Below are 13,260 nucleotides of genomic sequence, written 5' to 3'. Positions count from 1 at the left end.
GCACCTTTTCTTCGTTAATTGATTGGTCTATGCTCAATTACCAAGCTTCAAAGTCAAGCATGATTTAAGGTGAGATAAATGTATATCTCATTTATTTGAGTATGGACTTTTAAATTAGTAGCATTTGGGATTTCATCTTTATGAAAGAGTTCAATGAATTACCAGAGAGAGAGGGGGTCCCCGAGATGACGTTGAGGATTTGTTTGCTTTGTGCAAGATTTGAGTGGACAAAGTAAACACTGAGGAGTGTTAACTTGCTTTCAGTTAGAAGGGTCAGAATTTTTATTTTGTTTTGAGGAAAAATCTGCAGCTTGGAAAGCTTTTGTTTTCAGCTTGCTAAGGTCCTTGTGAAAGTTAAGTGTGTGATACAGCTCACCTGAAGACCGGAGATAGTTTAGAACCAATAATAGGTCACCTAAGGATTTTAATTGAAAGTTTCAGACTAGAAGTATTTGGTTTCAACTCAGAACAAATTATTATAAGTTGAGAAAGCCTAAGCTCAGTTACATGACTCACCAGGGATGAGGTTATCAAACTCTCAAGGCTAAGTATTGGATGAAACAGTTAAGCCTATAGATGTAATAGAGAAGGGAATTCTTTCTGGCATTTGAGTATTTTGGATGGTGTTGAGGTAAATAGGATTGTTTTTTTAACAGTGTCTTTGGAAGCTTTAAAATGCATTATTTGTAAATAGCTCAGTTTATTCAATTTTGCCTTTTCTATAATGAATATTTTAAAAGAACAAACGTCAAACTTGTAGCATTTCACGCTTGTGCTTCAGTGAAATACCACTTCATTAAATAATAAAAACAAAACTTGAGCAAGATTTCGAACTTGGTTTTGACTTGCCCAGAAGTAATATCGGCTGGTATCATAACAATAGATTGGATTTTAGTTTGTTTCTCATTTTCTCACTGATCTGAATTGTGATTGAATTGTTTTTCTCTAGGATCTGTCCCATCAAATAATTTCATGTTGTTGTATGGTTCCCATGTCTAATGTATTCTCAAATTGTTCCTCTTCTTCCAGGGTATGAATGTTTTGGATTCTTTTTCATCTTATTGATCTATTTGTGCAGCTATGGATAACTGCATTATCATTTTCTTCATTGCTCTGCAAAGGTGTTCCTAGGGATTGCAACTTTTACAAGCTCTATAGTTTCATCTGTACTCAGGGCACTTCCTTCTGTCTGTGTAGTCATCAGGCCATTCACAGCTCTTGCACATCTTCCTCTCTGCCTCGTGTTCATTTTTTTGTTGCAGTTTCACTGTAACAAATTGACTCAACTGAAAGTATCCATTTCTGTAAACAGCTCTGTCTAAACTTAGTTTTATATGCTCTGTCAGTGTCTGCAGCCTGTGATATTGAGAGCTTGCCCTTCAAATCAAATTTTCTTGTCCTTCAGGTTGTGCAAAACCCCAAACAAATTGATCGATCAGCTTTTCAACAGTTTCTTTGGATGCATTTTACAAACTTATCATGAAATTGTGAAATTCACCAGATTCCTGCCTCAGACCTTGAAATTCTTATCAGGGGATCTGAAGATTTGACTTCAGTTGGATTTTTCAAAAATTGCATCTGGGTTTTTACTGTTGTCATTATTCATCTCCCAACTATTAAATTTTAACCCTTTCTCAACTACCCACAAAAGGATGTACTAATATCTTTTCCTCTTCACTACTGCCTTTTAGAAAGGAACTGAATGTCAATCTGAACATTTGTTTCAATTCTCAAATGCTTCCAGAACATCAACTTCCCAATTCATTATTGTGGTCATTGCTGCTATTTCTTTTTCACCTGATTTACTTTCTCTAGCACTTTTAAACTCAAAACTGGTAGGTTTATAAGTTGTTGCTCACCTCAGAATAAATGTAAAATCCTGGATAGCCATTCTCATAAGGATTCATTCCTATCTTTATTAGATTAGATTACTTACAGTGTGGAAACAGGCCCTTTGGCCCAACAAGTCCACACCGCCCCGCCGAAGCGCAACCCACCCATACATCTACCCCTTACCTAACACTACGGGCAATTCAGCATGGCCAATTCACCTGACCTGCACCTCTTTGGACTGTGGGAGGAAACTGGAGCACCCGGAGGAAACCCACGCAGACACGGGGAGAATGTGCAAACTCCACACAGTCAGTCGCCTGAGGCGGGAATTGAACCCGGGTCTCTGGCGCTGTGAGGCAGCAGTGCTAACCACTGTGCCGCCCACACCACTGTGTCACCCACACCGCACTCAAATCTCTTTTTGAATAATATAAAAACATAACACCAGACTATCAAAAGTAATAGGCAAAGAAATTGCTGATGTATTTGACTTTCCAAAGCTCAGATTCAGGATTTTATTTTGGATTTCTGTTTGGAAGACAAGGGTATGGCTGACAAAGCTAAAATTTAATGCCATCATTAATTAGCCTTGAATACATAGTGAAAACCCTCCTTGAACCACTGAAGGATACGTGGGATACGTGCACCCACAATGTTGTTACGGAGGGAATTCCAGGATTTTGAGCAAGTGACACTGAAGAAATGGCAATATGATTCCAACTCAAGATGCTACGTGAATTAGAAGTGATTTTGCAGGTAGTGCTGTCCATATGATTTGTCCCATCCTTCTTGGCAATACTGACCAGAAATGTTTGCTGATCATTGCATGGAGCTAGTTTTCATTCATATCCCTCAGGAGGTGATGCAGGCAGGGCTTGCACATAGCAGGACCTGGACAACATTCAAGTTTGGTGTGATAAAGTACAAGTTCTATTTGCACCACACAAATGTTATGCAATGGCCACATTCAACAGCAGAAAATCTTACTTCCTTCCCTGAAATTTTTTTTAGAAATGATTTCACATGATATGGAAGTTGATGGCTAGTTCAGCATTTGTTGTTCATCCCTAATTGCCCCAGAGGTTAATTAAGAGTCAACCATATCACTGTGGATCTGGCCCCATGTATAGGACAGACCAGGAAAAGTCAACAGAATTTCTTCCCACATTAGTGCGTTAGTGAACTAGATGGGTTTTTCCAACTATCATAAATAGTTTCACGGTCATCATGAGACTCTTAGTTTCAGATTTTTTTTTAAACATTGAATTCAAATTCACCATTGGCCATGGTGGGATTTGAATTCTGATCCTCAGAATATTACTGAGTCTCTGGATTACCAGTTTAGCGATAACACCACAGCTCTTCATTCAACGTCATTACAAGTACTTCATTTCACTGTCAATATCCAGAATTTTCATATGCTTTAATATAGGAGGAGCTTTGAAAATTGCTTTCTAACAGTCTTCAGTGAGGATAATGTCAGAATGGCAAAATGTCCAGGAAAATTTGGAGCAGCTTGATTAAAAGCATTAATTATTTCATTTTCTCCTTGAGCTATTCACATTCTTTATAATGTTGAGGCCCGAGGAAAGTCAAGAGTAATATATGTTCCTTTCTCTTTTAATATGGTTACTTGGATATTTATCACTGCATTTTTCAGTTGCAACCATATATTCCTGTGCCTAAAATGGGTCAATAGTCCGATAGTTCCTTGAGCGTTTGATTTCACAACCAAGTCATAAACTATACTGACTTGGAACTATGGCACTGTTGCTTCACTGTCACTAGGTCAAATCTTTTCCTAATAGATCTGTAAGTTTTCCTACTCTCCCAAAGACTGCAACAATTCAAGAAGACAGCTCACTATTTTCTCAAGGACAACTGGGAATGGACAATAAAAGATGGCCTAGCCAGCAAAACCCACACTATGAATGAATAAAAATGCTCAGCAACTTGTTGATGGGACTTCTTGTTGACATACTGAAACTAGTATTCAACAAGTGTCTATTCTGTATTTCAATAAGATGATAATAATAACATTGTATTCAGATTATAAATTCTATGAATGCATTAAGCAAAGATCTTTGCTAAAAGAAAAACATTTATATTCTGAAACTAAAGCTCCTAAAATTTGCATTTTTTCATCTAGCATCCATTCCTCCCTCTTGCTTCAAAGTAACCAAGTAGAAAACACCTTGTCTTAACCCAGAGACTATACTCCTTTTTTTAAATTAGCTATCTCTGCAACAAATACATCAAAACAACCAACCCCACTGTCCTTGCTCACATTGGGCTATTACTCAGCATGTAATAATCTATCGTACTGATTGTTCCCCTACATGATATCATGCAGTCTATAACAAACCTATTAGTGTTTTCATATTACAAATACTAGAATAAACAGCCTCCAAATCTTAAAGTGGCACTTCTTACCAATGTTAGGCTGTGATCGTGTGCAATACCAAGGCAAAATCCAGATTTTTTTCACATCTAAACACTTGGGTAATAGCAAGTATATTTGTATACAGAAAGAATGGTATTATAATTGTTATCCAGAATATTAAGAAAGCAGGTTTGGTATCAAACCAATTGGTCAATTAAATAGTCTTCTATTTGACTATTCGAAATTGCAGTTTGGCTGCAACTTGAACATACCATTTCTAGTCAATATTTGGAGGTAATTCATACCAAGCTGATGCCAATAACCTCCATGTGATGTCAAGAAATGGCTGAAAACACTGGATACTGCAAAGGCTATGCGCTTTGACAACTTTTCAGCAATTGTCCTGAAAACTCATGCTGTAGAACTAGGTGTACCAATAGCCAAATTGTTTCAATACAGGCATAACACTGGCATCCACCCAATAATGTGGAAAATTGCACAGGCAGATCCTGTACACAAAAGGCAGGTCAAATCCAAATCAGCAAATTACCATCCTCTCGGTCTACTCTAGAAAATCAATGTGATTGAAGGAGTTGTTGATGGTACTGTCAAGAGGCACACACAAATAAATAATTTACTCTCTGATACTGAGTTTGTGTTCTGCCAGGGCCAATGGTACTGACTTCACTACAGCCCTGGTCTAAAAAAGTGTATGAAACAGCTGAAATCCAGAGGTAAGGTAAGATTGACAGCTCTTGACATCAAACATGCATTGAACAAAGTATGGTGTCAAGGAACCCGAACAAAATTTGAACTAACGGGAATCGGAGAAAAACTCCACACTTGTGGGAGTCAAATTTAGCACAAAGGATGTGACTGTTGGAGGTCAAATCTCAATTCCAGGACATTACTGCATGAGCTCCTCAGGGTAATGTCCAAGGCCCAACTATTTCCAGCTGATTCATCAATGACCTTCCTTCCAATCATAAAAGGTCAGTGGGATGTTTGCTCATCTTTACACAATGTTCAGTACCATTCACAACTTCTCAGATAATGAAACGTCTGTGTGATTATGTACCTGAACAACATCCAGTGTTGGGTTGATAAGAGGTAAGTAATATGCATGCCACAAAAACAGCAGGCAATGATCATCTCCAACAAGACAGAATCTAACCACTGCTCTTATGTTCAATGGTAGTACATCCCTGAACCACCTCTTTGCCTCCTGCACCTACCATCACCAACTGGGAGGTTACCATTGACGAGAAACTGAGGCGAGAAATTCATAGTCAAACAGCACAGAAACAGACTCTTCGGTCCAACCTGTCCATGCTGACCAGAATCCCAAACTAAACTAGTCCCACCTACTTGCACTTAGCCTACATCACTCCAAACATTTCTTATTCATGTACTTAAACATTGTAATTGTACCTGCATCCACCACTTCCTCTAGAAGTTCATTCTATACATGATTTTAAAATGTTAAAAATTGCTCATGTCTCTTTAAAATCTCTCATCTTAAAAATGCATCCCTTGTCCCCTCCACCCCACCTTCATATATCCCATTTCCCCAACAAGCCTCTATCTATTATTATGTATCCTGTACCCCTCCAACTCTTCTCAACCATACCTCCTGACCTCATCCACCCAATATTACTCTTCCACACAAACTTATTCTCCTGTGTTTCACTTCCTCTCCTCACGATCACCAGGCTGGGCTTCCCTCATTCCCTTCCCCTGGTATCCACCCCTTGCCCCATTATCCCTGCTTCTCACCCAGTATCCATCCTTCAAGTTTTTTTTTCACATAATACCCATTCCCAAGGTATCCCTCCCTCTCACCGCCCTTATCCCCAGTATCCTTACCCCACCAGCCCTGACATCCCTCTTCACTCCCACCACCTACCTCTACCTCTCTACTGACACCCTACAATTTTTAATCCCACAGCCCAGTCGCTCTTCCCTGATCCCCTCCTTGTATCCCTCTCCTCTATCTATCTAACCAACCAACCACACACCCGCTGCCCCTCCTCATCCCAATCCGTCTCTGGGCACGGTACCCACCGCCCACCAGTCCTTTCCCTGCATCTGCCGTTACCCTCCTCCTCCTCCTCTTTGAGGCCGCAGCATTTACCACGACCCTGCTCCCCAGTACCTGCCACTGCCGTTAACCGTTCCTCCTCGCGATCTCTCCGAGCTCGAGCTGACCAACACGAAGTTCCACAGCTGGTTGGGAGCGCAGGCGCACTGCCGCAGCCAGGCGGAGCTGAAATTGTGCCGAAGCTTCCATCTCCCCACAGCCGCACAGAGTGACAGCTGTGGGGGCAGGGTGACACCTTGATTGTCGGTTTCTGTCTTTGAAGTAGATATTGTTTTATCGCTTTGTGCGAAAACTAAGCTGTACGTGGAATAACGTTCCTGCAGGCAACTTAACCTGCTGTCAGTGGCCAATTGGAAGGATTTATTGGGGGGGGAGGTGTTTGACCAGAAACAGTAACTGCAGATTTACTGTATGAAATTTACGGTATCAATATGAGGACAAGAATGGATTTTGTGCCTGATGAGCATTCATAGCAGAGCATTTACTATGGATTCAGAGCATTTTGCTGTAATAACAAGTTATGATGCATATACATACCAACTGAAACACAGGAGTTAAGATAGACGTACAGTATATGGGCGAACCAGAGGCACTAAACAAACGTATTCTTCAGCTCCAGAAGTGCTTCCAATTTAGCTGGGTGGTTTAGGGGGAGGTGATCATGGTCAGGGAGACTGGAAGCATTGCTAATGTCTTTGTGGTTCCAGGAGGAGAGTTTATCATTTACTGACCCCTCCAAGATCCTTCCTAAACCTTAACCTTTCTTGATTTTGAGTCGTTGCTTTAACCTATGCCTTGTGCTTGTCAGAAATTTGAAATAATCACAGTTTTAAACATAGTATATGGGAATATGAATAGGAAGGGTGTGGAGGGATATGTGTTGGGTGCTGGCAGGTGGGATAGATTGGGTTGGGATATCTGGTCGGCATAGACGGGTTGGACCGAAGGGTCTGTTTCCATGCTGTACATCACTATGACTCTATGACTCTAAATACATTTCTCACTACATGTGCTGTGATCTAATATACCATGCACAGATTGTAGTGTAGAACTTAGAGTTATAGAGTCCCAGAGATATACAGCACAGAGACAAACTCATGGTTCCAATTCATCCGTGCCAACTAGATATCCTAAATTAATCTAGTCCCATTTGCCAGCATTTGGCCTGTATCTCTCTAAACCCTTCCTATTCATATACCCATCCAGATGTCTTTTAAATATTGCTATTGTACCAACCTCCACCACTTCCTCTGGCTGCTCAGTCCATACATGCACCATCTTCTGTGTGAAAAAGGTGCCTGTTAGGTTCCTTTTAAATCTTGCCCTACTCACCTTAAACCTATGCCCTCTAGTTTTGGATTCCCCCAACCCAAGGAAAAGACCTTGTCTATTTACCTTGTCCATCATAATTTTATAAAGCTCTATAAGGTCACACCTTAGCTTAAGATGCTCCAGGGAAAATAGCCCCAGTTTATTCAGCCTCTCCCTATGATGTCTATGTTCTATATTAATCAGGAAGGCTAATGGAATCTGGCCTTTATATCTAGAGGACTGGAGTACAGGGATGCAGAAATTATGCTGCAGCAAGACAAAACCCTTGTTAGACCCTATTTGAAGTACTGTGAACACATCTGGGCACCACATCTTCAAAAGGATATATTGGCCTTAGAGGGAGTACAATATAGGTTACAAAAATGAATCTGGGACTTCAAGAGTTAAGTTATGAGGGGAAATAACACAAAATAGGCTGTTTTCTCTAGAATTTAGAAGATTAAGGGGTGATCTGGTAAAAGTCTCCAAGATCTTAACAGGAAAAGACAGAGAGATAAGGATAAACTATTTCCACTGGATGGAGACTCTAGAACTATGATGCATTGTCTAAAATTTAAGGCTAGACTCTTAAGAAGAGATGTTAAGAAGCCTTCTACACTCAAAGTGTGGTAGTGATTTGGAACTCTCTTCCACTACAGGCAGTTGATGCCAGATCGGTTATTAATTTTACATCTGAGATAGAGACATTGTTGTTTTGCAAAAGTATTAAGGGATAAAGCAGGTATATGGAATTAGGTCACAGATCAGCCATGATCTCATTGGATGGTGGAATAGGCTGGAGGGATTCTATGTCTTACTCCTGTTTCTATGAGTAATGTGGCACTTTGGATACTATCTGTACATTTAATTTCTAAAGGTATAGTATTGCAACATAAAATAGAATGGAACCACTGGTTAGGTTGTCTGTTACCAAAACATGCAGATCACATGGTCTATTCAATAAAATTCAAACATTGCAAAAATATTTCACGTACATTACAGAACCATGCTTTTACAAATAAGGCTGTTCCTGATACAGAATCGAAAAGTGTAGTGCTGGAAAATAACAGCAGGTCAGGCATCATGTGAGAAGCAGGAGAATTAACTTTTGGGCAAACACCCTTCATCAAGAACGTGTGGGAGTGGGAAGGGGACTGAGAGATAAATAGGAGAGGGGTGGGGCTGTGGGAAGATAGCTGGGAAGGTGATAGGTAGATGCAAGTGATGGGGGTGGGGGGTGGTGATGCTGATAGATCTCTAACGTCTGCAGTCCTCACTTTCTCCTTGTCTCTAATACAGGAAGCCATCTACATTGATATTGGGAAGTACCAAACAAAGTGGCAATAAGAATTTGGGTGCAGAAACAAGGAGGTAAATTCAGCTGTCTGATTTCAGAACACTAAAGATCAGTTCATACAATTAAAACCAGTCTCAAAAAGTGATAATAAAGATCAATGAATTCATATTTTATCACCTGGAAGTTACCATAGTTTAGTACGGTAAAAGAATTGAAATTATCGATTGATTGCTTTTCAATGCCATTATCATCATCTGACTGGAATTGTAAAAGCAATCCATCTACTTGAGTGCCAGAAGTATAATTTAAATTAAATGGAATTAAACTATAGCTGATGTTCACTTAATTTTGTAAAAGCTTAAAGCCTATGAATCACATTTTTATTGTGGATAGTGCATTAGCAGCATGCTGGAGACCCTCAAAATTTAAAATGGGCAGTAGGTTTACAAATGGGAATTAATTGATGTATGACAAAATTTTGCTAGCATGGTATATAACAAATAAAAGTGCATCACAGGAACAGGCCTATTGGGCCTGAGTTGACGCATGATGCCTTTTCTAAACTAAAAACGTTTGCTTCTATGCAGTTCACATCCCTCTGTTCCCTGCCTATTCATTTATCTATCAAGATGTCTCTTAAATCTTGCCTTTGTATCTGTTTCTCCCACCTCCTTTTGCATTCCAGGCACTTACCACCTTCTTTGTAAGAAATGCCTCTCACATCTCCTTTAAACTTTCTCACTTTTACCATAAACCTATGTTCTCCAGAAATTGATGTTTCTAACCTGGGAAAATGACTCTGATTATCCCTTCCATCCAAGCCTCTCATAATTTTGTAAATCTCTATCAGGTCTCCCCTCAGCCTCCAATGTTCAACCAAGTTTTCCAATCTCTCCCCATAGCTCATATCTTCCAAACCAGGCAAAATCCTGATAAATCGTTTCTGTACCCTCTTCAAAGCCTCTGCCTGCTTCTGATAGTGTGGCATTTTGAATAATATTAAAAATGTGGCCTCACTAAAATTTTATACAGCTGCAACATGATTTGCCAATTTTTATACACTGTGCCCTGACCAATGAAGGTAAGCCTGCCATACGCTTTATTGACCACCTCATTCACTTGTGTTGCCACTCTCAGGAACTGTAGACTGGTATGCCTAGATCCCTCTGTATGTTAATGCTTCTAAGGGTTCTGCCATTTACTGTATGCTTCCCAACTGTATTACACCTTCCAAAACGCATCGCCTCACATTTGTCTGGATTAAATTCCATCTGTCATTTCTCTGCCCAAAACTCCAGCCTATCTTCTCCTCCTGTATCCTCTGGCAATCCTCCTCACTATCCATAGCGTTATCTGCAAACTTACAAATCAGGCCACTTGCATTCCCCTTCAAATCATTTCTAGTAATTACAAACATCACCAGTCCCAGGTCAGATCCTTGCAGAGCACTACTGGTCACAAATCACCAGTCAGAACAACACACTTCCACTGCCATCCTCTGTTTTCTATGACCAAGCATTTTACCAGATTACCATGGATCCCACGTGACTTCACCTTCTGTATCAGCATCCATAAGGGACCTTGTCAAAGATCTTGTCAAAGTCCATGTCAACAAAATCCACTGCTCTGTCCTCATCAATCAACTTTGTCACTTCCTCAAAAAAACCTCAATCAAGTTCGTCAGACTCTTAAAAACCCTGCAGCCTGTTCTAACAAGCCCATATTTTCCCAAATATGAATAAATCCTGTCCCTAAGAATCTTCTTCAATAATTTCCCTACCATTAATGTAAGGCTCCTCAGCCTGTAAATTCACAGATTATTCCTGTTGCCCTTCTTAAACAAAAGAACACTATTGGCTATTCTCCAGTCCTCTGGCACCTCTCCTGTGACTAAAGAGGATATGAAGATTTCTTACAAGATCCCAGCAATTTCGTCCCTCATCTCCCTCAGTATTCTGGAACATTTGCATAGACAATTATTAGCTGATGCAAGGTTTGTGATTTGATTTTGTTTTGTGATTTTTTTAATGTTCTTTCTAAATATGCCTAGTATTTTGTCCAAAAATCTTTCAAATCATCAGATGCTTATCAGACTATCCGTAGCACTGACCTTATCAACTATTGTCAGTTTAAATCCATGACTGATCATCGTTTACATGTACAAATTTTGTATATAAGAATTTTCATACAAGGCAGTATGTTTACTGGTTTATTGATGAGTCATTTACCAGGAAGGGCCATCTCACGAAAAGCTCCTGGTCCATATTATGTCTGGCACTGAGAGTTTGCTAAAATCCAAATGTTTCAAATACTGCAAACTCCTACAGACTGTACTTTCCAAAGGGTCCTGAAAAAGATGACCTTTCTGAACTCTGGCTCACCAACTCACAATCAAAATGAACCATTACTTTCCCCTTCGGTGTGAGGATTAGGAGAATATGTTGTCTAGCCAACTAGGGCTCCTGCTGTGCTCAATCACTTGAAGTCATTCTTGCATTATATCCAACTCCGCTCTGGAATGTACTAACAAACCACATCACCTCAAATACAGTTAACAGCTTTACTGGCTAACCCATTTCCCTTTGGGAAATTTCATCAAAATTCCAAGCCACTCTTTGCTTTAGCAGCTCTGTGATTTTTGCTGCCAAGTTAGAAAAGTCTCTTGAAACTCTGGAGCTCTGGTAATTAACCCATGATATACTTTATATTACATCAAAAACACTCTATGTCCAAAATTTAATTTAATATGTGTTAAGTGGGATGACATCAGCCATGATCGACGCTACAGCCTACCAAAGACTTATGCAGTCACTAAGCAGGGACCATTACAGGCAATACCTGATGAATGCACCTGGGATCCTCTTCCAGAAAAAAAAGTTATTGTATGGGGCAAGGTCATCCACTTTCCTTGCAAAAACTAAAGAGATAAGAAAGACAACAGATGATGAAAGGCAGATATGTAATGGAGCCTAAGTGTGTTTATATACCAGCCACTGAAAGTAAGCATCCAGGTGCAGCAGGACTTCATAGTGAGAAGATTTGAGTACAGGAACACAATATCTTGCTGCAACTGTACAGGACCTTGGTGCAACAACACCTGGAGTATTGTGTAATTTTGGTCTCCTTATTTGAGGGAGGATATTCTGGCTGTAGAGGGAATGCAATAATGGCTTACCAGAATGATTCTTGGGACGGCAGGATTGACATATCAAAAGAAACTGGATCATTTAGACTATATTGACTGCAGTTTAGAAAAATGAGGATCTCTTGAAACCCACAAAATTCTAACATGACTGGACAGGATAAACACAGGGAGGGTGTTGCTGAATAATGTGGAGTCCAGAACTAGAAGTCACAGTTTAAAGATAAAATCACACAACACCAGGTTATAGTCCAAAAGGTTTAATTGGAAGCACACTAGCTTTCGGAGCGACGCTCCTTTATCAGGTGATAGTGGAGGGCTCGATCGTAACACAGAATTTATAGTAAAAATTTATAGTGTGATGTAACTGAAATTATACATTGAAAAATTGATTGTCTATTAAGCCTTTCATCTGTTAGAATACAGTGATAGTTTCACTTCTTTCATGTGTAAATCACAAAACCTTTTTTTTAAAGTTGCATTCTCCGAGATGAAGGAGCGTCGCTCCGAAAGCTAGTGTGTTTCCAATTAAACCTGTTGGACTATAACCTGGTGTTGTGTGATTTTTAACTTTGTACACCCCAGTCCAACACCGGCATCTCCAAATCATGACAGTTTAAGGATACAGGGTAGGCACGTTTAGGATTGTGATGAGCAGAAATGTCTTCACCTTGAGAGCGGTGAATCTTTGGAATTCTCTGCTACAGAAAGCAGTTGAGACCAAAACATCAAATGTTTTCAAAAAGGAGATAGATTTGGCTCTTAGGGCTAAAGCAAGCAAAATATAAAGAGAGAAAGTGGGAATATAATACTTAGTTGGATGATTAGACGCAATCATATTGAATAGCAGAGTAGATTCAAAGGGCCGAATGACCAATTCCTGCTTCTACTTTCTGTGTCTCTATGTTTCTAAATGACCAATGCACAGTAATCTGGGCCATCCAAAATAGATTTGTTATGGACAGGAAGGAATATGTGCAATTTCCCCTTTCCTCATCTCTCAGTTAACAACAATAAGGTGTATTTTTAGAGAAAAAGCGAATATCACTTTTGAGTGCTATTACTTTGAAAGAACAGACAGGCTTTCTTATACTTTAAATCAAATGAAAGGATAAATACCTATTTTTCATAACATCGACTCCATTTCAGTCATGTGACAACATTATTAATGTATTCTATTGTCCTTACACAAT

General features: G+C 39.6%; 1 protein-coding gene across 2 annotated transcripts in view; it reads right to left on the bottom strand.

Moving 5' to 3' along the window:
* sgtb (small glutamine rich tetratricopeptide repeat co-chaperone beta) overlaps positions 1-6,456 on the bottom strand; it is a 48,616-nt gene extending 42,160 nt beyond the window's left edge. For both annotated transcript variants that reach the window (XM_043689711.2, XM_043689720.2), the window contains exon 1: positions 6,372-6,456. The gene's annotated coding sequence lies outside the window, so the exon portion shown is untranslated. The remainder of the gene's footprint in view (positions 1-6,371) is intronic.
* Positions 6,457-13,260: the final 6,804 nt, after the last annotated feature.

The sequence above is a fragment of the Chiloscyllium plagiosum genome, unplaced genomic scaffold (genome assembly GCF_037043375.1).
Source record: "Chiloscyllium plagiosum isolate Xiang-an unplaced genomic scaffold, Cpla_swu_hap1 HiC_scaffold_1, whole genome shotgun sequence".
NCBI lineage: Eukaryota > Metazoa > Chordata > Chondrichthyes > Orectolobiformes > Hemiscylliidae > Chiloscyllium > Chiloscyllium plagiosum.
Note: the sequence above shows the minus strand (reverse complement) of the source record. Positions and strands in the feature narration are given on the sequence as shown.